This window comes from Protobothrops mucrosquamatus, unplaced genomic scaffold (assembly GCF_001527695.2).
Source record: "Protobothrops mucrosquamatus isolate PMUCROS unplaced genomic scaffold, P.Mucros_1.0 scaffold1, whole genome shotgun sequence".
Taxonomy (NCBI): domain Eukaryota; kingdom Metazoa; phylum Chordata; class Lepidosauria; order Squamata; family Viperidae; genus Protobothrops; species Protobothrops mucrosquamatus.
In genome coordinates, this window is record NW_015386388.1 from 1687309 (window position 1) to 1713578 (window position 26270).

At 39.1% G+C, this 26270-nt stretch overlaps 1 pseudogene; it reads left to right on the forward strand.

The window, feature by feature from the left end:
- The first annotated feature begins 3163 nt into the window (after window positions 1-3163).
- On the forward strand, window positions 3164-3770 carry LOC114923955 (annotated as a pseudogene).
- Window positions 3771-26270: the final 22500 nt, after the last annotated feature.

Genomic DNA, 26270 nt, shown 5'->3' on the forward strand with positions numbered 1-26270 from the left:
CCACCAAGTCGCCAGAGTTCCTCCAGGCCGTCCGAGTCCTCCCAGCTACAATCGCCCAAGCCGGGCCCAGGCTGAAGACGGGCCCAGGCTGAAGACGGGCCGAAACGGGTCGAGGGCGGGCCAGAAACGGGCCGGGCGGGCTAAAACGGGTCCGAGCGGGGGATCACCCACCCACCCATCGCCGCAGGCCCCCCGAGGCACCCCCAAAACGCCCCCATTCCCACTTGCCGGGTCCGTATGCTACGGAGCGAGCCGTAGTCGATCCGCCATCTTGGGCATGCGCAGGCTGACTATTGGTTGCACACAGTGCTTTTTTTGTAAAAAAAAAAAAAAGATGCCGGAACTCAAGTCATACAACCAGCCTTGCCTACCCCTACAAGGTTCCATCCAAAAAAAGGTGTGGGAACTCCATTCTGGGTGTTCTATGACAAAAAAAGCCCTCACCAAGAGTGAGTTCAGTGAGATGGGCAGCTATATAACTGTTAAATAAATCTAGGGCAGTGATGGCAAACCTTTTAGAGACCGAGTGCCCAAACTGTAACCCAAAACCCACTTATTGTTGGGTGCCGGGTAGGTGTGACCCACTGGATGGGCGTGGCTGTGGTCATGGCAGACTGGGTGGGTGTGGCCAAGGTGGGTGTGGTCACCTTGATGTTGCTCATGGGGAGGGACGGCTGTGGGGGCCTGGCAGTGTTGGGGGAGATCCAGGGGGTCTCTGGCAGATGGGGTGGTGGGCAAGAGGCTAGTCCTGTGGGGTGGGGTGAGGTGAGGCAGGGCGGAAGTGCCATTGTCACAGGGCAAGGCGAGGCAGGGGCCAGGGTGGCTGGTGGCTGCTGCTGACACCATCGGCCCCCGCACACAGAGGCCAGCGAACACATGGGGGCCGACTGTCAGCAGCCACAGCCTGCCAGCCTCTCGAACAGCACACTCTGGGACTCTGTAGCCCGCTGCCAGCAGTTCAGAGAAGCTGCCTCTGAGCTGGACGGACGGCCCACAGCTGAGGAGGCGATGAAGTGGGTTGTGCCCAGGAAAAGGAGAGCATGCGAGGCCAGGAGGGTTGGGATGGGGAGGAGGGAAACCAGTCATGCTGTGATGCATCCAGCCATGTGGGACCTCAGCGAGTTAGCGGGCGGCTGGTTGAAGAGGGACAGTTGCCATCCCCGGGGCATGGCACGCATGCCCACAGAGTGCCACCTCTGGCATGCATGCCATAGGCTCGCCACTACTGATCTAGGGTTTAGAGTTGGTGACTGGCCCCAAATCATCCAGTTGGTTTATTGGGCTGTAGACTCTTGATTCCCCAAGAAACCAGAGTTTCTATAGAAACTGTTATTACACAAATACTGATTGGGGCAGAGTCCTGATTGTGAAATCAACATTGATTAATAAAGCAAAGATGGTTTCATAACAAGCCCTCCTTGAAGGGGTCCCATTTGGGCCAATATTATGGAGATTATGGTTGAATGGCTTTCAGTCTTTTTGATGTAATCCATATTAACAAAAATTGTCATTTGTGAATTTCTTACCACATTTTTATCCCACCATTATTAAAAATCTAGCATTTATTCATGTTCAGTCCCACAAGCACTTAACTGTTGGGGAAAAACTAGTACATGAGGTAGTACATTCAGTGTGTGTGGAGGGAGAGAATTGCCAGTCACAAGAGGCCCATAAAAACCAAGCTAATGCTGGCTTCATTAAAAAAAATTATGTTCTGAATTGATGACTACTTTGTCATCAATTTAGTACAGACTTAGGGAATTCCTTGATTCAAACCCAGACCCTTCCCATACAGCAGGGGTGTCAAACTGCCAGCCCACAGACCGGATGCATCATAGCAAAAATGTGCCCACCCCATTGCCGGCAATGGCAAAAAAGTTGCTATACGTCAAGACACGTCATGTGACGTTGCGAGTTTGACACCCCTGCCATACAGTCACCTTACCACATTGCTACATTGGTGCTGTATTCTGCTATATGTCTCCCTTTGATAGATGAGCTGTTCTGAGTTGGCTCAGTTGTGATAAAGAGCAATTCTGAAGCAGAACACAGAGAGGAGGAAAGAATGTCCAGCTGGAATTCTTATTTTGTCCTTCCTTGTAGCTGTTGGGTTGTACCCTGTCACTGCAGAAGTTTGGCCATGAAAAGATGTGGGGCTCAGCAGAAGAAAAGATGCTATGAGAGTTCTGCAACTCTTTCTCACAAACCTCTAATACAAACTAAGAATGTTGCTGGAAGTTAGATGGTTACTGGATTAACATTTTTGTGCTTTCCCTTTTGATAGAGTTCTAATTGGTTCACAAAATGTTGCTAAGTGAGACAGTTGTTAAGTGAATTTTGCCTCATTTATGACTTTTCTTGCCACAGTTATTAAGTGAATCATAGCAGTTGTTAAGTTAGTAACACAATTGTTAAGTGACTACATGACCCTGAGACACTGCAACCATCAAAAATATGAACCAGTTAACAAGTATCCAAAGTTTGATTAAGTGATCATGGGGATGTTGCAAGAGTTGTGTGGAAAATGTTCATGTCACTTTTTTCAGTATTGTAACTTTGAATGGCCACTAGATGAATAGTTTTAAGTTGAGGACTACCTGTATTTTGAGACAGTGATGAGAATGTGATGACTATACACACACACACACACACACACACACACACACGGGGGGGTGTGTAGTAACCAAGAGTTGGCCAAGCCAGTCAAACATATAAAAAAGAAACCATCTTGTGAAGGAGGGTTAATGGGAGTCTAAAGTGATATATAGTCCTAGTGAAAAAGTATCAATGGTAAACTGGTGAAATAGACTGAAAAGTTAAATATCTGTTTCAGATTGGCAGCAAGGCAAAGAGATCCAATTATTCTATCCTCTCTCATCTTAAAACATGGCTGCTGCAGGGGATACTGTAGGCTGGGTTTGACGTGTGCATCAACCTAAATATGTTCATGCTGGGCAACTCGGTGGCGATTGTTTTGTTCCTGGCTGAGTTTCCAAGGGGCCACTGCACTAGTGGTCCATGTGACTGGCATTAACACCACTTTCCTGTTGACTTGTGATTGAGCACCAGGCAGGTAAATTGGATAAGCCACCCAAACCTGTTTCTTAAGTTATGCTTATGTTGTTTACTTGGACAGTTTTTGCAGAAATATTGAGGCTAGTAAATGTGCTTCCTATTTCTGTTTCATTATTCAGAATATTTGGTGACAGTTGTCAACCCCCAGAGTTTGCCCCTGAACTCCTCCTTACTCAACTACAGTTTAGAATTTAATGTGGCTGTTCTTTCCTTCTGAACTAAGTTTGCAGTGGGAAAAAAATCATTTGTCCTGAAATGAAGCTAGTTGTTTGGCTGGCTCAACAAGCTGCTGCTGGTGGTTTCCGGAGAGGTGTGTATCCCAGATGAAAGCAGCTATGCTTACAGCCAGCTCCAATTTTAACCACATTATTCAAAACAAAGTCAGAGATTCTTATTCAAAAGATATGAGGTATAAATTGTTGCCTTTGCCACCATTTGTACTGCATAGAGGATGTTGGAACTGAGTTATTACTGGGTAATCAAATGTGCCTAGTGTAACCTGGTGTTTTTTTTTTAATAAGGGGATAGAAGAGGAAGAAGTGACATTGAAGAAGTGATATTTCTTTGTCAAAGAATACCTGGCATATAAGAAGAAGGTCCTAGTTTGCACATCAGACTTCTTCACTGTCTTTGGAGCTTTTCTACAAGCAATTTCAAGAACTGGTCCTCTGGAGGAAAGCCACTCAGTTTCATAATAGTGTGGATTCAGAAGGCACAGCAACTGATGAATGTAGATTGACCGCCGTTCTTTTTACTCAGATAACTTGTCTGTTCATCAATGGTGAACCTGTTATGAGAGAAACATTCAATAAAAATCACATGAGGTATTCCAGAAATGGCAGCTGCTAAATAACTTTACCAGTTGACTCTAAATTGCTACAAATTTTTACACAATCAGACAAGCTGGAGATTAAATAAATAAATAATTTAAAGAATTTGAGTGATTATTTTAATAAAACCTAACAAATAACTACAAGGAGGGATGTGAGGGTATTTGAATACCTCAAAAATCTAAACTGCTCCTCCCAACACAACCATGCATTGAAGCTACCGGTCTAATTGGGTTTGCACATGAAATAGGTACTGTAAATTAAATTGATTGAACATGATTTGGAAATGCACATACCTCTCTATAGAAAGCCTCACAGCTGACGATGCATACTTTAGCAGAGCAAAAGCCATGAGGTCAAAGGAACTGCCTGCAGAGCTTAGAGACAGGAGTATTGCAAGGCACAGATCTGGAGAAGGCTACAATAATTTTTTTGCTGCACAGAAGGTTCCTAAGAGCACAATGGCCTCCATAATTCTCAAATGGAAGAAGTTTGACACAACCAAGAGCTGGTCAACTGGTTAAACTGAACAATCTGGGGAGAAGGGCCTTAGCAAGAGAGGTGATCAAAAACCCAATGATCACTCTGAGCTTCAGGGATCCTGTGTGGAGATGGGACAACCATCACTGCAGCCCTCCACCAATCTAGGCTTTGTGGCAGATTGGCTAGACAGAAGCCTCAGTGCAAAACACATGAAAGCCCACTTGCAGTTTGGAAAAAAAATACCTGAAGGATTCTCAGACTGTGAGAAACAAGATTTTCTGATCTGATGAAACTAAGATTGAGCTATTTGGCCTCAATTCTAAACATTATGTCTAGAGCAGGCATGTCAAACTTGCACTGTCACGTGATGTCACGCGATGTATTGCGAATTTTCCCCCATTGCCGGCAATGGGGTGGGTGCGGTTTCGGTGTGACGCATCCAGCCTGTGGGCCGGCAGTTTGACATGCCTGGTCTAGAGGAAACCAGGCACCACTCATCACCTGCCCAATACCATCCTAATAGTGAAGCATGAGGGCCAAGAGAGGAAAATTCATAGAATGCATGCAGTAGTCAAACTGTGGAAATTGCTGCCACTTTGAATGGTTTTAAAAAAGGACTGGACAAATTCATGCATAGTATAATTAGGTTATCAATGGTTACTCTTACTGAGGGTTGTGTATTTTTTTTCTGAATACCTTAAACAGTGAGTGCTAGGATGTGAATGTGGAGGGGGAACTATTGCCCACATCTCCAGGCTTATGAGCTTCCCAAAGGCATCCAGCATTGTAAATGCAGAATGCTGCTCCAGATGGGACTATGACTTGATCCAACAGAACCATTATGTTTTTAAGTAGCCTATACAAATATCTTAACATGATGAAAGCCACAGCTTTGCCATTTTAATGACTTATATACACATTCCTTTCTCCACTCAATTCTTCCTTCAATCTAACCCAGCGTCTTTCAGCCTGGAAACTTTAAGATGTGTGGACATCAGTTCCCACAAAGCCTGGAGGTCTGTGGAAGCTGAAGTCCCCACATCTTAAGGATGCCAACACTGAGAAACGTTGGTATAATTCACAGATTCTAATACTCCAATAGTGTAAATAAAAACTAATGTGAAAGAAAGGCAAAGAAACAATGCATCCCCTTATGGGACATCCCACTCACCCCATTCTTTTGAATTAGCTCTTTCTTTAGCAAGTGTACTTTTTTTTTTTTTTACTTCTCTCAGACTCCTAAACAGGAGCTCTAGTCTTCCATCTGAAATAGCCTCAATCTTGTAATTCTTTTCACAAAAGTCTGCTCTTCCATTAATTGTTAACTTCTCCCATGCCTCTTTGCTCTATACATTGTATAGATAGTCCTCGACCTATGACAATTGCTTAGTGACCTTTTGAAGTTATGACCTACCTGAAAAAAGGGGACTCACGACCCAGATCTGAAGCTCTGACGATTTTACCTTTCACAGTTACTTGACTGCAGTGAGCGCACAGGAGGAGGGCCACATTTATGACCATTTGCAGCATTCTATGGTCTCATCATGTTTTATGATGGTTTTGTGAAAACCAACACTTATTTTCAGTTTTCATAAAAATCATGCCACAGGGAACAATGGGTTCGCTTAACAAACATTGTAAAAACAGATCAGTCATGTGATCATCCATTTTACAACCGTTACAACTTACAACAATAATGGGCTGTCTTCATTATGGTTGTAATTTGAGTATTATCTTACTATGCTATGAATCCTTTATACAGGCTTTGGGGAAGAATAATTATACAATAGATGGTTTGTTTTATTTGGCTTAACATGTGAATACAAATAAACCCAACTACAATGGCTCATAAATCTTGTCTTATGCCTTAACTTGATGTGTAAAGTCATCAGTTGTAGCTTATTAAACAAATCATGGCTTACCAATATGGTGCACCCAGTCAAATATAGAAACAAATGTTGTAGTTAGTGTAAAAAGCTTCTCTGTTGCCTGTTTTCAGTCTCTTCAATCATCCAGGCCCCTATTATTGAGCATTAATAGAAAAGAATTGTTGAGAAAATCTTGTTACACACATAAAATGCTGAGGCAAGAACCTGGACAATTACTCCCATTATTCTGAGATTCTTAAGTTTTGTTTTTCCTTAATATTACCCTAGAGCTCATCCAGCCCAGGAGGATTATAAAAACATCAATTGTGAGGTTAGTTGTCTAGCTGGCTGCTATGGTGACAGGGGCCTTACTAATATCTTAGGCAGACAATCTGTCAGACTCATTGTGGAACCTTAAGGGAGTCACTTAACCCATTGTTTGTCCATCTGTACAATGGGGAGAGTGTTTTCTTTCCTGGACATAAAGTCAGGGCTGTGTTTTATAATGAACAGGTCCTCCTACTAAACTGAAAGCCATAGGGATGAATGCTTTTGCCTACAGACAATAACAACCAGGTGTTACATATCTACAGAGTGGGACCCAACTTGCTTTGTGAGAGTTTCCTGTAAACTAAACAAAGGGGAGGTGATTTATAGGCCTGTATTCTGTCTTGGAAGAAAATTTTACCTCAAGAGAGTTTAAATGATATATCCACGGAAAATTTATCAGAATAACCTTTTGTAAGGTAAGCCAAGCTCCTTCAAACTGAGCTCATCCCTACTGACTTTATGGAGATGCCCATTTTCATGATTTGTTTTTCAATGTTAGTGCTTGTTTGTTTTCAAATACTGTTTTTCAGTCTAGCCTATGGCTTTAGTAATCCTGACAATCTTCCACCTAAATGTTTACCAGACTCAATTCTGTTTAGCTTTGGGGTTCAAACAAGATAAATTGGAATAATATTGGTATGCATGCATAGTTGTTCAACCATGCAAATAGCTACCAAAAAGCAAATGCTAATTAATTCATAATACCTTCTTTTTTGGCCTGAGAGAAGCATTAAAGGGGTTATTGCTGTGGTGGGATTCAGCCGTTTGCACCACTTCGGCAGAACCGGTAGCTAATTTTTTGTTGCCCAGGCCCAGAGTGGACTTCCAGAAGTGGCATCCACACAGAGAACCGGTTGTTCACATATTTGAATCCCACCACTGGGTTATTGACCAGTGTTTCTCAATCTTGGTAGCTTTAAGTTGGGTGGACTTCAATTATTTTGTTGATTTGGATTTCATTGACATGTACATGTGAATATGGTATATTTGCCAAGTATAGCATATCAATATATAAAATGTTGCTAGTAAATTATTCACAGAAAAGTATAATATTAAAGGAGCAGTTAAGGAAAAAATAGAATTTACAAATATATATTTTGGAATTGTAGGTTTAGCAGTGATCAGCCATATTTGTTTCATATATTAAGATTGCCTTATGAAGTACTTACATATTGTTCATAATATCACAATAGTTCTATTGTGCCTGATAAATATTTGCTGCTGAAAAAACACAAATAGTGGAAAAAAGATGCAGCTGACAAAATAAAATAATATTCCACTTATCATTCAAAAAATGTAATTTTAAGGTCTATGCCTAAAGCTTTCATTTAACTGAAATTGTTACTTTTGGGTTCTCAACAAGCATAGGGATGTTAGTTCTATCTAAGTGACGAGAAATATCTATTGAAAGGAAGGAGAAATTGATCTGCTTTTTATTTACAGTTGCTGAAATATAAACATTCTATGGTGGATTATAAACAAAATAAATCCCATGAAATTAAAAAAAATATACAACGATACCCTCAAACATATTATAGAATGCATAGGGAATAGAATCTAAACTATATCAGTACATCCATTTCATGCAAGGAATTAGAATTATCTTATAAAATACTATGGGCTTACAATCCTAGAATGCTAAGATAAGGAGGAATGTATTTGCTTGGGGCTAAAAACTGTAACAATCTGAAGATGGGCAAGGCTCCTTTTGAAGGGCATTCTAGTAGAGAACCCCACTAAGAAGAATTGGGTCTGCGGGCTAATTCATAGAGATTCCATGAACTGATTTTTTTCTTTTTTTTAAATCATTTATTTGATGATATAGCTTAGCTGGATAATGAAATGTTACTGATGATGTTATCTAGTTGAATAATGAAACATCTGCAAGCAATCAAACTCAGCACTAAAACCTCCACAGTTAATCTCTGAGCTATAGAGATTCTCTGCTGATTATTTAAAACAAAGATATAATTCTAAAAGTGATAATAAGTGAAGAAAGACAATTTCTGCAGTTATATAATTATAGGTAGTCCTCAAGTTACGAACGTAGTGGAGCCTGCCTATTCCATTTGTAACTCGAAAACTCGTAGGAATGAATCTCGTATCTCAAATGAGATCACTCCCTGCTCGTTAAAATGCACACAGCTCATTAAATGAACATGAGGTATCTCGGGGAAGGCCATGGAGAGCCTAGTGATGGAACAGGGCCCCAAAGACTTCCCGACCCATTAAGATACTTCATCCTTCCCCCTCTATTCATACTGCGCCGGACTCACCTTGAAAAGATCCGTCTCCTCTCTGCTGCGGTTCCTGCTGCCACCCGGATCTGAGGCTGGGGGACACTTTTGCTGCCTCTGGAGACTGGATCCGGGCATCAGAGGCCTTTTCTAGGCCGCTGCCACCTGGAAGTGAGGCTGGGGGACACTTCTGTGGCTCTCCGGGGTCCAATCCGTGCATTGGAGGCCTTTTCCAGGCCACTGCCGCCCAGAAGCGAGGCCAGGGGGAAGCTTCCACGGCCTCTGGAGGATGGATCTGGATGCTGGAAATCTTTTCCAGGCCACTGCCGCCTGGATCTGAGGCCAGGGGATGCTTCTGCGGCCCTCCGGAGGCCCATTTCTGGGCAGCAGCAGCCAGGAAAAGGCCTCCGGCACCTGGATCAGACCCCTGGATGCAGCCTCCAGAGGCATGCGGAAGCATTCCCCGGCTTCAGTTCCGTTCTCTGTTGCAGCGAACAGAGGCCTAAAGTACCATGAGATCTCACGCCACTGAACTCACATGATCTTACATTACTTTAGGCCTCCATTCTCTGCGAATGCACCAAAGGCCTGGAGCAGCCAAGAAAGCGAAGGATATCGATTTTCACAGAGTGAGTATTGAAGGACTAGCGCTTAGGGAGACCCAGGGCGGGGCTGGGGAGGGAGGGAATAACCAGGGTGAATGTTGCAGTGCCACTGCAGTCGCTCGTAAGGGTGAATGATTGCCATGCCGCCGTAATATTCATAATTTTGGGATTTGCTCATAAGCATTAGAGGGTGCTTATCACATAACTTCGAACATTCGCTAAGGGAATGCTTGCAACTCAGGGATTACCTGTAATGCTCAATAATACTAATAACAGATAATGATACCAGACAAAGTAAATAGAAATGCTAATTTATTTATTTACTCAGGGATTCTAGGTGGTTTGTAATTAAAAAAATGCAATAGAATTAAAAATAGTAAAAACATTTTAAAACAATAGAAACAGTAAAAACATTAAAGACATCCAGATTAACTATACATGGGAGCAAGATATTTGCTCAGTTAGCAATATAGCCAGGAAATGGGGCCCAACACATTCAGTACCCCAGACATAGAAACATCGCCAGGTTTTTAGGGTTTTTAGTTTTGATACATACACACACACACACACACAGAGAGACACACAAATTTAAATAAATAAATAAATAAAATTGAAAATCAGATTTAGGGAGAGGAAGAACAATATTCATTAAATCAGTCCCATTTCTACGGCAAGCTCAAGTGCGTCCTAAGGTTATTATTTCAGCAACAGCCTGGATAAATGGTAAAACATTTTGGGATGAGGTATGGGGTAAATAAAGCCATTCAATACAATATACTTTTTGCGCTTCTAACACAGCTAATACTCCTGTGGGTAGCTTACTAGTAGGAAATATCAAAAGGGTTAACTGACTATTTTTATGTGGAATTCGGTTCACAAATTGAGTACTCAAAATGCCATTAATTTGCTCCACTGTGGCAAGTGCTGCAGGTGGAACTAAACTAAGATCTCCAGGTTGTTTTCCTTTGGTCAATAAATCAAATAATGGACTAAGCAAATGTGTAGGCAAAGAAAAATATGGGCGGACCCAAATGAGGGTGGCCAGCAATTGCTGCAAATTGACCAACGAAATAACTTTGGGTATGCTCAAGCAAGAAAAAGCTGGAGCAGAATAAGATTGCAACATTTTATGCCCTAAATAAAGATAGAGAGAATGCAACTGTATTTTTTCCGGGGCAACCTGCAATCCATAGATACCTAAATCATTTTGTATTTTGGAAAGCCAATTAGGTTGTATCTTTGGTGCTCCAATTAAAATATCATCCATATAATGATATACCAAAGCTAATGGATGACGTTTGCGCGCTAATGCTGCATCGACATAAAGCTGATATAACGTGGGACTGTTCAGCATTCCCTGTGGCAAAACTGTCCAGTGATAACGTTTATTAGGTTCTGAATGGTTCACTGCAGGCACAGTAAATGCAAACTTTTCCTGATCAGGGGGGCATAGAGGAATAGAGAAAAAACAATCCTTTAAGTCAATTACCATTACTTCTTGATCCTGAGGAATCAAATTAGGGTTAGGCGTTCCACGCTGCAAAGGGCCCATAGGTTGAATACAGGCATTAATGGCCCTAAGGTCGTGCAAGAAGCGCCACCTGCCACTTTTCTTTTTTTATGACAAAAACAGGGGTATTCCATGGACTAGTGGAAGGCACAACATGACCAGCAAGCAGCTGATCGTTAACCAGCTGGTTGAGAGCCGTCAATTTTTCGTGTGACATGGGCCATTGACCGGCTCTTTAACCAGCCAAGTCAACGGGAGGGCAGTAATCTCAGTCTTCCAAAGTGAGGGTGGCACCCAATTTACGGAGTAGGTCACGCCCCCAAAGGCTGACATGAATAACCAATATAAAGGGGCAGACCTGGATAATCAAATCTGAGTTAGGCAAATGGGCTGAAAGAAATCGTGCACTTTGACGTGCACTTTGACGACACCCCACACCCCACACACTTGGACAAAGCTCAGTTGGCCAGGCGTCAGGCCACTGCTTGGCAGAGATCACTGAAACATCCGCTCCAGTGTCCAAAATTCCCTCAAAGGGCTTACTCTGCAGCACAATGATCTGACGGGGCCGTTGAAATGTGATCGGGGTAGTGATGGCAGCTATAACGGAAGTGGCCAGGTTAGTAGAACCGAAGCCTCCTTCCCCTCTCTCCTTTAACTCTCCCCCTGCCGGGACAAAATAAGGCAAATGCAAGAGCTGAGCAGGGCTAGTGTAAATGGGCAAAAATTGAGGCAAATTGGTCCATAATTGAACATAAATAATTCCGGTATAGTCCGAATCTACCACCCCGGGGATAACAAAAATGCCTTTTTTATTCATGCTTGACCGCGGAAGGACAAGCCCTACATAATTTTGTGGTAGGGGGCCTGATAATTGAGATGGAACTACTTGAACCTCCCCAGGAAATTTAAATTTAACTTCCTCCTGCAGTATCAAATCAATTCCGGCACTACCTCTTGTAGCTGCAGGAGTATTTTCTATTGTTGGTCTGTTGTCTCTGTTTGGACTGGGGCCAGAGACCGTCCCGGTCGGCAGTTTCCTAACTGACACTCACTTGCCCAATGATAACCTTTCTGACACTTTGGGCATTTTGTTTTTGGTTTCGCTCCCCGATGGAAAGAGGAGTGATGGAAAGAGGAGCAAGATGCTGCAGACATACCTCCTCCAGATTTCTACATTCCCTTTTAAAATGACTGGGTTTGCCATAGTTGTAACACTTTCCTTGAGGCTTGCTGCCTTGTGACAAAGCAGCTGCCAATAAATTGGTTTGATAAGAGGCAGTTCCTATATCTTGACATGCTCTAATCATATCTGCCAATTCAGGATCTTTTCCCAAACCGATAATTGCCCTTCAACATTCAGAAGTGGCGTTGTCTTTTGCCAGCCTCATCAACAATTCCTGCTGAGCTTCAGGATTGTCTATCTGCCTCCGTAAGGCATCCTGTAGTCTATTAACAAAATCAGGATACAGCTCAGAGGCCTTCTGCCTGATATTAGAGAAGGCTTGATGAAGCTTGCCAGAAACAGGCACTTTTCCAAAGGCTCGATAAGCACATTCAGAAGAAACCTGTAAAGTGGCAGCCGGTAGAACAACCTGGGCATCAACTGGGGCAAAGGGGCCAGAACCATACAATTAATCAGGAATAATGGACACCCCCCCCCCCCCGAGTTAAGAGCATGCACAGCACATTGATGTTTAAACTCGCTGTCTCAAACTACATATTGCGCTGGAGTAAGCAACATGCAAAAGGTAGTTTTCCAATCTTCAGGCACTAAGATATGATTTCTCATAGTGGCTTCCAGCATTCTCTGCACATAAGTACTTCCCAACCCCATATCTCTAATTCCTTTTCTAAGTTCTGTTAAAATTGCATAGGACAAAGGCCGATATTCCACTATTTGAGCTCCATTCTGATTTACTTGTCCCGTGGCGTGTACTGGACAAACAAAAAGCATATCAGCAATTTCTTCTACATCCCCCTTTTTTCTAATTGTTCCTCTAATATTTTCCTTATGGGGGTGTACAATGGCCGTAAGGAGGCAAAAGAATTAGCCTCTTCAGAAGGAGCTAAAGATCCAATTGGAGATGCTTTTGGGGTGACAATTTTTATCTGGTCATAATCAGGCGGGGGGCTTGTAGTTAATTGTTGCCCTGCCAAAGCATCAGAGCCAAATTTTTCCACTGCTTGACGGCACTGATACCATCGATATAATATCTGTACTGGAGCCCAGGGTTCAAAATGTAAAGTATGCCCTATCTTTATCCAATCCTGTAAACAGAGCATCCCATGCTCTGGATACCAAGGACAGTGTTTCCCTACCTCCTCCACCAGCTTCCTTATATCCGCCTCAGGCGCTGTCACACCTGATTTATGTAACAGGAATCGGAGTTCCTGTACATGTTTCTGCTGGTGCTGAGATAGATTGCAACCTATACTTACCACTGAGGGGTCCCAGAGGACGAAGGTGCACCTAGGGGTCTGTTCCAGACGATGGTAAGTATGTTGGCTGTTGCTCCCCATGGGGGGTGAGGGGGGGTCCCAGCTCAGGCGCCAGATGAAGTAATTAGAGACCAGTCATTGCAGGGTGCAAGGATGTCTGACTGCTTTTCGCAGTGTTTATTGCTTTTTATACAGTTACTCCAAGCAGCAAAAGGTAACATAGAAACAGCATAGCAACAGCATTTTATTGGTGGATTCTCCTTGTCAATCCTTAAGAATATCAGCTAGGGGCACCAGCAAGGGGCATTTTCTGCAACATCCTGTTGATGTGAACTAGGTGAGATCATGTACCAGCCTGGGGTAATTTCCTACATCACCATGGTGATATGAACTGGATGAGATCATGCAGGCATTCGAGGCATGCAGGCATTTGAGGTAGGCAGTTTGCTGCTGACCTGACCTCTATCTCTACACATTTTTCCTAAATGTGTATTCCAAATGTCTAAATTTGCCATGTTGCATAATGTGTAGTATATATGGGAGCCATTCTTGCTTATGTTTCGTTAGATTTTTATTATGGATACAAACTTCAAATTTAGCATTGCTGCATATTCTGTCTTCATTTGAAATAAGAAAATTTTAGTACAAGATTTTTACATAAGTTTAAAAATAACTACAATAATAAAGGAAAAGAACAAGAAAGTAAAAGAAAAAGATAATAAAAGATTGAAAAAGAAAAGATATCTTAAGAAATGACTTCCAATCTTATCTGTAGCAGTTACAAAATAATAATTGGTATTTCTACCCTCCCAAATTACATATCATTATTCTCCTGTTTCCATAAACCAGATATTTTTAATTAATGATTCCCCAAATCCCCAATTCATTTTTAGCAAAAAGTCCATAAAGGGTTTTTGGTCTTTTGTATAAATAATTGTAGTTCTCTCCTTAAGCAAGTCAGTTTAACAATTTCTGCAAAGTCAGGTATGTTTCTGTATTCTTCCATTTGTACATATAACTGCCTCACTGCAGTTACCATATTCTTTGCTGCATATTCTTCCATTTTGATCCCCCAACCTGATATTGTTGTCAAAATTCCTCTTTTTTAATGTTCTTACAACTGATGGCATATATCTTAATAGTGGTATCTTAACAAATAACAGATGGAAGGGATCTTGGAGGTCTTCAGCTCTCTCAATGTGCTTAAGCATCACATATAATAAAATGTTCCTTTTTATGGCATTTCCAACATTTATTGTTAAATGATTTGTCTATCTTGATCATTACTCATAGAATTATGCATCATCTGCAAAACTGTACATGATTTCTTCCAAATTATAAATAGCAGCAAATGTTTTTGATTTTCCAATAGCTCTTCCCATTGATGTACTGTGATTATTTCTTTGAACTTTTGCTTTTAATTTCTCATTCAATTCTTAATTTGTTCCATCTCTGTATTGTACAATTTAAAATACATTTTAAGAGGTGATGTTGGCTCTGTATTAAGTGTTTTAAATTGTTTGATCCAAAGTCTACTCATTCCTGAAATCACTTTTTATTCTTCCAGCAATTTGTAAGTACATCAACTATAGCAAATTCTTAGCTTTATTAAGCAATTTTTGCTGGGTCTTTAGTTTCCTGAATCAGTTAATCAAACCTCTCTCAAACTTCCTTCCTTTTTAGCAGCCTTATTTTAAAAGAGGAAAACAAACTTTTTTGTTTGCTACCCTTTTAAAATGATTGAAAGTAAGGAAGTCTTGGTGATCTACTGAAAATTTCCCAAAGGCTTCTGATTTCACATGATATCCATTAAACATGACATGGTTCAGGTCTAGTGTTATTTTTTTATATAAATACATAACTATAATTTATATTCTTGTAAAATTTAATTATTTGGCATAATTTATTTGTTCTCTGAAGCTATGTGTGTGGGCATGTGTTAACCTAAAGTTAATTTCTTCTTTGGTCCTCCACAGAAATGGGAGTGCAAAGTGATTAGAAAATAAGTATTCTCTTTATTACTCTTATTTTTTTTTTGCAGGATATCAAAATGGAAATAAGGATATCGAAATGGAAATAAAAATAAAACCAGGGCTGGCTAGGCATTTGCAAAGACACTAGCAGTCTGTAGTGTTGTCATTGTAGACATTTTCTCATAGGCCAGCTTCATATATCACTCTGAACATACTTCATTCTGGTTTAAAATGGTATATGAATCCAGACAATTATGCTTTAATTGTTATTCATTTTTCTGAAGTGGGAAGAATGTGGCATTATTATAATGGTGTCAGGCTGGCACAAAGATTCAGATTTTAATTGGATCATTTAGTTAACTACAAGAGTACCAGCTGTAGTCTCTCAGCCTAGCCAGGTTTATAGGATTGTTCTTGAGAGGTTAGAAAGGTGACATCGCTAGTACCCTGTTGAGCTTCTAGAGCAGTGGTTCCCAACCTTTTCTATACCTCGTACCCCTAGAACGCTTCTGATATATTTTTACACTCCTTACAAAAGTTTGAAATAATGGCAATGAATTATGCATATATGCTATAATTTTGAAACTTCTAAAGTTTTGGCACCTCCTTGAATATTGTCTCGTACCCCCAGGAGGTGTGAGCACCTGCAGTTGGGAACCCCTGTTCTAGAGCAAGGGTTTCCAAACCCCGAGCCATGTATCAATACTGGGCTATGGCCTTTTAAGAACAGGGCTACACAGCTGGAGGTGAGCAGCATCCAAGCGAGCAAAATTTTATCTGTATTGGCAGCCACTCCCCAGTGCTAGCATCATTGCCTCAGCTCCACCTCAGATCATCAGGCATTAGATTCTTATAGGAGCTCTACTGATAGGGTTTGTGCTCCTATGATAATCTAATATGTGATGATCTGAAGTGGAACTGAGGCGGTGATGTCTATCTGGGGAGCAGCTGCAAATACAAATGAAGCTTATTGGTCATGCGAGGGATCTAGGTTGGCGCTCCTCCTCTCCCCCCCGAGTCCATGGAAAAATTGTGTTCCACAAAAGCAGTCCCTGATGCCAAAAATGTTGGGGACTGCTGTTCTAGAAGCAAGATGTGATATCAAATATTTATTTTATTGATATTAGCTGCTCAATTTGTGGATTTGGATTTACTTCTATTGCTGTAATAATAATAGTAATGTTTACTCCAAAGATGTGATTACCTTTAATAAAGAATTCATCTGAACTGACTTCCGGTTCCGGTTCGTGGCAACTCCGGTCGTGTCTGGAGACTCATCTCCACACCGACTGGGTTTTTCTTCGCCGGTAGACCCCTTTGTGAGTCGAAAGTCACCCTGGAGGGGCGATCACCGAAGAGGAGGCTTTCTGGAGACTGCGGGAGGGTGGCAGCTTCTCTCGTGGCTCCAGCTATTTCCTTAGGGCCGACGGAGCAAAAGATTGTCCTGTAAAATGGCCGATTACCCTACTGCACCAGCCGAAAGTCACAGCTACATCTAAGCGTGAATAGACCCACCGCGGATGATCCGGGTGAGACCCCTTCTGCTCCTCTCTTCACCCTACTCTGTTTTTTTTTTGCCTGTAAAAGCTCTGTTGGAATCATTTCCCCATCTTGAAAAAGCAGCTTTGGTATGCGTGGGAAGAAAGGCACTGAACAAAAAGGTTAGAATATTTTTTTTTAAAGACTACACTTTATTCTTATCTACTTTGGGATACAGAAAAAACTTTTTTTCTAAGAGCTGTACTATCATATTATACTGGAAGATTATTTCTTTTTCCACCTTTTCCTTTAAAAGATAGAAAAAGGGAAAAAAGGAAAAAAGAGGTGTCTGGAAAAGATTTTTTAACCTACTGAGGACATCTAGTGGCGAAAAGTTAATATTGCAACTGTTGGCTACTGTTTGGAGATGAGATGGACTTGGCCTTCAAATTACTTTTGAAGAGAAAAGATAAGCGGATGCAGCTGTGGGAACTGTGGGGGTGAATACTGCTCAACTTTTATTAAATACAGCCTCCACTAAAAGAAAAAAGGGACTCTCTTCAATTATTATTAAAATGGAATCTTATTAACAATTAAACTATAAACTTATATTGGAAAAGATTTATGAGGTTACTGAAGAAATATGTGCTACAATGAAAGAGATTACTACAGAATTAAGAGCCAGAAGCTATACTCCAGTCCAAACCTTCAAACTGATTTTCAGACAACATCTGACCATTCTATAAACCAAAACATACTAGAAGAGGAAATAATCAAAACTAAAGAGGAATTTATTTTACCTTACAAGCATTTCATCTATACCTTTGAGGATCAGAAAAATCAAAGACTGAGATTTGAGCCTTTAAAGCAATGAGGCTTTAAGGATAAAAGAAATAGATGCCCAATGCAGAGGACGGGATGTTTCTTACTGTCTCAAATGATACTACAAGCAACAAAGAGAGACCTATTGGCTGAAAGGGAAGCTTTGTTATGGAAACCTGCCTGGCACAAAAAGAAGGCCAGGATAAGACTGAAAAGATAAAGTCAAAATTATATGTAATGGATCAAAGGCACTGTAGAATTATGGACTGATTTAAGGATTAAGATTTAGAGTTAGAAGTAAGAGAAAAATGGGTGATTATTAGAATATATATCTTAAATAGATTAAGAATGTATTTTTTGGAATAATAGGTTTATTTGTATGAAAACTATTATGTAATGGAATGAAGAAAACTGAAGAGGTGTTTTAGATCTGGATTCACTTAATAATTAATTGAGTATGTTAAATTAGTAAGATGATATTCTTGTTTGACAATATGGATGTTATTAGATATGATAATTAACTGGATGAAATTTGAATCTGGCCCAATGGGCTGAAATGACTTAAGGTTTGATATTATTTTGTTATCTTAAAGAGACTGATTGATTGATGTTATATTTTAATTAGGAGATATATTGTGTAGTGGAAGAAGAAATAAACGAGATTTGTGATAAAATTAAGGATTTAAGAGATTAAGATCTAGAATATATTTGGAAGGGATACCTGAATTGATAATCTGTTTATTTAAAGTTAAATTTGACTATGGTAATTGTAAATTCATAAAGCTTTAAAACAGGTTTAGGATCTATAGAAATTTAAATTAGAAATGGATTATCTTAAATGTATTATGCTATTTGAGGGAAATAGAGAGGGAATATTTAATGTATTGATTTGATTATTCATATATGGCTTTATTTCTGGATGTTTGATTACCCCAGCACCACAGTGTGTCTTAAGCACTTTGTTCTAAGAATTAAAAAAAACCAATAAAATTTGTTTTTTAAAAAAAGAATTCATCTGAACCAACAAGCCTATCTAACACTGTTTTAAAATTTAAAAATGCAAATAAACTAGTATTCAGTAATGATAGAGTTATTCTTATTTCTGAGCAATCGGGCATTTCTTGTTATTTAAATGTAATTGTGTATTGTAATGTGTGGTTGCATAGTCAGCTAGATGTTAAGACTAGATTTGGCATTTTTAGCTACCTATTGAGTCCTTTCCAAGGATAGGAAGATGTGGTTTGATGGTGGTTTGATAAAGAAATCGTCACATTACATAAATTGTTCCAAGTAAAGTTGCCTTTTTGATGGTGATTATGTTAATGCCAATGGTATTTATGTGTGCTCCAGATGTTTTGAGATTGCATCCAGAACCTATTACTATTGGTACTATATTTGCTTTCTTTTACCACAGTCATTCTATTTCTATTTTAAGGTCTTTGTATTTGTCCAGTTCTTCTATTCTTCTATTCTGCTGTCTCCAAGTACTACAACATCTATTATCTAGACTTTTTTGTATTTCTTATTGACAATTAAGTTTCAAGTGTTATGTGGCAGGTGTTTGTATTATAATATTTTTATTCCATTTTTTATATATATTGTTCAACTTAAGGCAGTGAACATACTAATTCTTCCTCCTATTTTCCCCACAACAGAAACCCTGTGAGCAGGATGGCTAAGAGGGAACTAGCCCAAAGTCACCCAGCCAGCTTTCATGCCAAAGGAATGCCTAGAATTCACCATGTCCTGGATTCTAGGCTTTAACCTTCACCACTACATAAATTGGCTTTTATATAAAATGCATGACACAATATTATTAACTTTTGGAGAATTCTTATATATGTTAATCCTATCAAAGGGCTAAAAGAAATTGCAAGACGCTTCTCTTTTAATTATCAGAGAATCAGTAACAGGACTGAGCAGGTCTTTTGAGGGAATGATTCACTATGGCAAAGGCTTGAATGTGGCAAGCATTCAAAGCTTCTATGGCAAAATGAAATAGCTGTTCTTCTTCCCACTATTTGCAAGTCTGGAAGGAGAATGAGGCAATTTGAAATGCTTTATTGAGACAAGCTGCAGGATTCAGATAGGATTGCAAATTCCTTCAGGTAGACAATTAGACTATATGAAAAAATAATATTTACCTCTATTATTTCAAATTATTAAAATGGGTCAAATGAGTCAAAGAGTGGTACAAAAATGTATTTTTTTTTTTGGTTGAGTATTCTGCTATATTTAAACTTTCTTCCCTATTTAGGGGATTTTGATTTTAAATTTGTATTTCACATAATCTCAAAAGCTCTGCACAGTTGAAAGATTCAACTTAAAGTGGCTTTGTCTCATAGCACAATGAATATGCTTGACAACACTATTGATCAATAGCCTGATCAATAGATCGGGGCATTTTAGGCACCAAGGAGCCTTTGTTTCTCCAACTGTGGCACCCTTCCTCTTTCTGCATAGCAGCCTACTCAATACAGGCATCAGATGGTGGGATAGGCCATCCTGGCCATAGCATGGTATCCCTGCACTAGTAAGTGGTTCTCACTAATCAAGGAGAGAAGCAATCTAGAACTAAGGAGAAACTTCCTGACAGTGAGAACAATTAACCAGTGGAACAACCTGCCTCCAGAAGCAGTGAATGCTCCAACACTGGAAGTTTTTAAGAAGAAACTGGATAGCCATTTGTCCGAAATGGTATAGGGTTTCCTGCCTGAGCAGGGGGTTGGACTAGATGACCTTCAAGATCCCTTCCAACTTTACTATTATTATTAAGTCTCTCCCAGACTAGGAAGGCTGGCTGCCTCATCAGGAGTGCCATCTGCATGAAGATGCCATTGCCGTACTTTAGTTCCTAGAGGTAACTATGGTGTCTGGCCCTGTACTTTGTTCTCCTAGCTCTGTCTCTTTGTCCTGAAAGGGAATAATGCACATATTTTTTTTGCCACAAATGGGATGGTTATTACTTGGTAAAGACAGAATTGTTACAACATGCTCCCTTCTGTAGAGATGAGGACTGAATTTGGTTTACATCCTGTTGATTTCTCAGCCACTTTAAAATAGGTTATGTTGAACCTGTTTGATATTGTGAGTCCTGCGTGCTTCCTATTCTGTGTCAGAACCTATGATGCTTCATAGAATGTTTGTATTGAATAATTGAGAACAGGCAGCTGGAGGGAATGTGTGACAGAGCCAAGGTAGTATCCAAAAGGACAAAGTGGAAACATAATGAATTCCTTTCCGGCTTAGTTTAGAAGGATCTACAATGATTTAGCCTGCCAAAATTTTCTGATATTATTAACACCTTTTGTAAAGGAAGACAGAGATACCTTTGAAGAAAACATGTTGCAATCATTACAAAAATATACATTAAGCCCAGGGAAACAGCAAGGAATGAAGAATAAATTCCAGACTGGCCCACTTTGATTTCTTTTAGGTATAAGAGGGAGGAAAAGAGAAAATCTGTCAGTTTTTCAAAATTCTGTTACTTTAGCCATATCAAAAGAGTTTTAGTATTGCTTGTAACATTGTTTTTTTTTAATTTGGTCTACCTTGAATATCAACACTTTTCTTTGGCAAGACTGATGGACTAATTATGTGCCCTCAGGTTGTTTTTAACTGCTAACCACCTAGTTAGATTTTCTCCATTATGATTTATCCCTAACCTGTTCTTTAATTCCCCTAATAATGCACTCAACTGCATCTACTTTGCTTTTGGTGCTGCTCTTCTTCTCTTTCTTTCTGGCTTTCCCAGTATTACAGCCTTTTCAGAGAACTGGATCTTCACAAAATGTGTGCAAAGTATGAACCTAGTCATTTGTGCCTTGAATGAGAATTTTGGGGTTTTTTGTTTGACAATTCATTGATTTATTTTCTTGACTATCCATGGCATTCTCAAGCGTCTTTTCCAACACCAAATTCAAAAGCATCAATATTCTTCCTATCTTACTTCTTGAAAGCTCAACTTGTGCTTCCATAAAGTATGCTTGCATAAGTCTGATCTTTGTAGATTTAGACACAGGACGGCATTTGAATATCTTTTCCAAAGACTTCAGGCTGCTTTACCAAGTGCTAGTTGGCAATGTATTTCTTGATTGCGTTTCCTTTATTGCTGATGGTTGATCCTAAAAGGCAGAAGCAATTTAACACTTCAATATCTTCATTCTCAGTTTTAAGACTGGTTGTTCTACTTGTTGTCTTTGACAAGAGTTACCTTAAATGCAAAGGAAGAGAAATTCCTGCAGGGATTATTGTTGCTTTTGATAATTTAATGGGAGGTTTATTTCTTTCTGCCAGTTTTCAACAGGGAAAAATACCCCACCCCATTTTTCATCATGACAAATGAATGTAGGATCACTGAAATAGTTGGAATAAGCTATAATGAATGGGTATTAATTCACAATAGTTTTGTCAAGTCAGAGACCAATTCCGAACTTTAGTTACTCAGTTAAAAATGGTAATAGTTCCCATTAATCATCTAAGACTGTGCTTCCCAATTTTTTCCCTTCCTTATCCAAACTGCTTATCAGAAAGTTGTTTTTAACTGCTTATCAAGCAGTCCCAACTTAAATGTTCTTATTGTGATTGGGTAATGGTTTTGGGTTTTCCTAAAAAAATCCCACTTTTACACAATTTTGGGTAATTTATCCAGGTTTCAGAAGCACTGATCTAACCCATTGATTATATTCTCCTTTAATGAGGAGGAACATTTCAGATTGACAGTTTTTGTTTACTCTGGAGCCCTACTTATCAGCCATTGTTTATTGAATGTAGTTTTGCCCTGCCTGACTTGAGCTGATCTGAGATTTCCAAAATGTGATCGTAGGTTTTGTACTGCAAGAGTTGCTTCAAGTGAGATGAGCGGCAAATAAATCAAATAAATAAATAAATAAATATTCAGTGATCTACAGCAGCAATGGTTAAGAGTGCTAGGAATCATAAAGCTAAAAACATCTGGCCTGTGGGGGCCTAGGCTGGAAGAGCTGTTTTATTGGAGGTAACTGTGCCTTATTCTGTTATTCAACCCTGCCAGTAGGTGTCCCTGTTGGTTTTTATCTGCCTTTAGTGATTTCTAATAGTTTTGACAAATGATTTAAAATGGGTTATGTATCTTCAAATATTACTTCTCTTCTTAATTAACTTCTGAGTTTTGTAAATAAATTTCATATATAATTTCCATACTTTGCTCCTTTGTACTTCCCTGTTGACTGCTCTTGTTCCTTATCTGTGGGCATTCATTGCCAGCTCTGATTTATTTTCTTCCTCTTAAAAAGAAAACGCTAGGAGATTAATAGATTTGACTTGTGGATTATAATGCAGTAGAGCTGATGAATGGAAGATTTAGGTCAAGGTGGTACTTAGTTCCAGCTTTCTTATTCAGTACATTGTCCCTACATTTCAACCTACCCTCACTTGCAAAAACTCGGTGACAAAATGACTACACTTTCAAATCCTCTAGAATTATCTATGATCAAAAGAGCTGTTTTGAATGAGTAGCTTAATATGTGATATTGCCATCTCATCAGTTAGGATATTTTTTAAAATAAACTCTGCTCTAACAGCTACTTATTACCACTCCGTACAAAAATAAACCCCTAACAATTTCTAGCTCCTAATTTCTCCATATTTTCAGAAGACAGGTGCAATTTCTCTCGCTGTTTGTGTCTGCATACATATGCATTGTTTTATTGGCAACTAGTTGGGTAATCATTGTGCTACAAAGATGCCATTTTTTCTGTTTTTATAAAAAATCTCAGCTGGCAGTGATGCTGGAAGAATAGAATGGTGGCATTTTTGGAATCCAGCTTTCATCCCGGGTGTAAATTGCATTGCAGTACAGTGTGAAGCCTCTGTGTTTGCATGCAAAGTAATGATAGTGGTGGTGGTGGTGGTGGTGGTGGTGGTGGTGGTGGTGGTGGTGATAATAGCATCAATTTACCTGAATATATAAACAATAAAATAAACAATATAAACAATAAAAATAAAGCTTAAGCTTTCTGCTAGGATCAAATTAACTGATGCATGACAAGAAAAACATAATATAAATGATTAAAAAAACACTATGCCATGTAGCAGAGTTGGTCCAGGGCCAATCTGGATGAGAGTCCAGAATGAGAATCAAATAGAAAAGTGCAAAGTATATATTAGAAAGTGCAAAATATATCCCATTGAAAATATTTTTTTAGATTGTTGGCTGAGAACAGCAAACTTTTGGCTGAAGTTTTGGAAAATATTATTTTTTATATATATTTATAGCCTGACTCAATCTTATAGACTCTGGCTATTGTATAAGATTGAAGTGGTAAAGCTGTCAGTACATTCACATAACACACTCAGTTATTAATCAGTGATCTGATTAATCTATAAACAGGATAGCACTGATTGCTAGCACATTCTACTTGCGCTTATATATTTACACAGGTACCCATTAAAATGCTCTTTGGGAGAAAAGCAGCATTATGCAAAGTGCAAGAAAGATATGAAACAGCTAAGACAAGAAAAAGGAAAAAGAAATATAACTAATTTGAGTTTTTACCAACACCCCACATACTTCTCCATATTATATATTTTTAATGCAAAGCATTCTTCTATCCATCATTCCCTTGTATCATTTCAGATATTACTCCTTGTTCTCTGAGATTCTCATTGTTCTCTTTTTGACGATCTTATTAATTCCATGCAGCCATGACTTTTTCAGCTTTGCTCTTTCTCGCCATTCAGTGCCTCTTCTTTTATTGTTTATGATTCAGTCTTCATTATCTGCATCATCAAACTGCCTCATGTTTATTTTGTAGCAGTCATTCACTTTTATATTCAATCTACAGTATAGTCATACAGCACCTATTCATTCATTATCTACCTCTTCTTATTTTAGTAAAAACTTAAATTCCTTATTCCCACTGCATTCGGCTACTTCTCTTGACATATAGATAGTCCTCAATGTACAGCAGTTTGTTTAGTGACTGTTCAAGTTACATCACTAAAAAAATGTGACTTGTGACCATTTTTCAGTTACAACTGTTGCAGCATCCCCATGATCACGTGATCAAAATTGCTTGGAATGGGTTCATATTTGTTACTTGCTGTATGCCAAGGTCACGTGATCAACTTTTGTGACCTTCTCACAAGCAATGGGAAAACCAGGTTCATTTAACAATCTGGTCACTAACCTATGAACTGCAGTGATTCACTTAAGAACGGTGGCAAGAAACAGGCAAAATTCACTTAACAGTTGTCTTTCTTAGCAACAGAAATTTCTTCATTGTGAACATAGTTTTCAAATAATCAAACAGTGCAAATATACATAGACATCAGATGGAGCAGCCCATCACCCCCCAAAACCTACTTCACTACATTATTGTACATGGAGTCAGAAGAGCTTAGTTATAAGCTCAAAAAGGTGGTCAGAAGCCAACTGTGAAAGAAATCACAAACTGTTCATATGCAAGTTACAAGTAAAGCTAATACAAAATAACAAAACCACCCAGTTTCCACAATATGATCTTGAGCCACTATTTTCAAGGAGATAACCAGGAATTGTTTAGAAGTCCTGAACGTCATTGATAGGGAATTAGAGAAAATGAAGTGGTTAATAAGAATGAATCTTAAAGAACCAAAAACCAGAAGAAAGCAAACAGAATATCAGAACTGAAGTGAAAAGAGGAGAGGAGAGGAGACTGAAGTCAAAAAACATTTTAAGAAGGAACTTAACAAAAGAAAATTCAGAAAGCTGTATAGATGATGGTATTACATCATCTATAAAGACATTGAAGATGTAAACAGACATGAAAAAACAAAGTTTTCCAAGTGATTTTTGAACTTAATTTTGAATTTCCATTCTAAAGGTCACTAATGTATGGATAATAATTGATTCAAAAAAAAATCAGAGATATAAAGAAATTCTGGTTAGGAGACATATCAACATTAAAAAAAAAAGATTTTCTTATAATATTAGAAGATGAAGTTAGGTCTGTACTCCAATCATTACCTAGTTGGAAGGCTACAGAAATTGATGAAATTCACGAAATAAGGCATGAAATATAAGATTAATGATTTTAACCATGCTGTGCTAGGAAATTTAGAGAATGACATAGCGGCCAATGAAAGAGATTAGTTCGTGTTCTGTACCAAAGAAAGGTGGCTTATTAGTGCAAATTATCATACAATATTCTTAATTTTATTTCCAGCAAAATGATGTTTTGGATCATTCAACTCAGAGTACAGTCCTTCCTGGAAAAAGAGATTCCAGAATATTTAAGATAACTTTAGGAATGGCTGAGGAACAAGATTCATTATTGCTGATGCCTATTGGATAATTGAGAAAGCTGAAAAACAAAATCAAAGAACAAAACCAAGAGCAACACGATCAATCTATGTTTCATTAATTATGAAGCTGTGGTATGTCCTCAATTAACCAGAATCTCAAAAGTTCTCATTTTCACAAGAAATCTGTACACAGGTTGGGAAGCCACAGTCTAGACAGAACACAGTGAAACAGACTGACTGCATGTCAGTAAGGAGTGAAACAAAGCTGTTTACTTGCTTTTCTTATTTATTTATCTACATGCTGAAAATATTGAGGGAACCTGAATTGGAACAAAATGGTTATACTTTTAA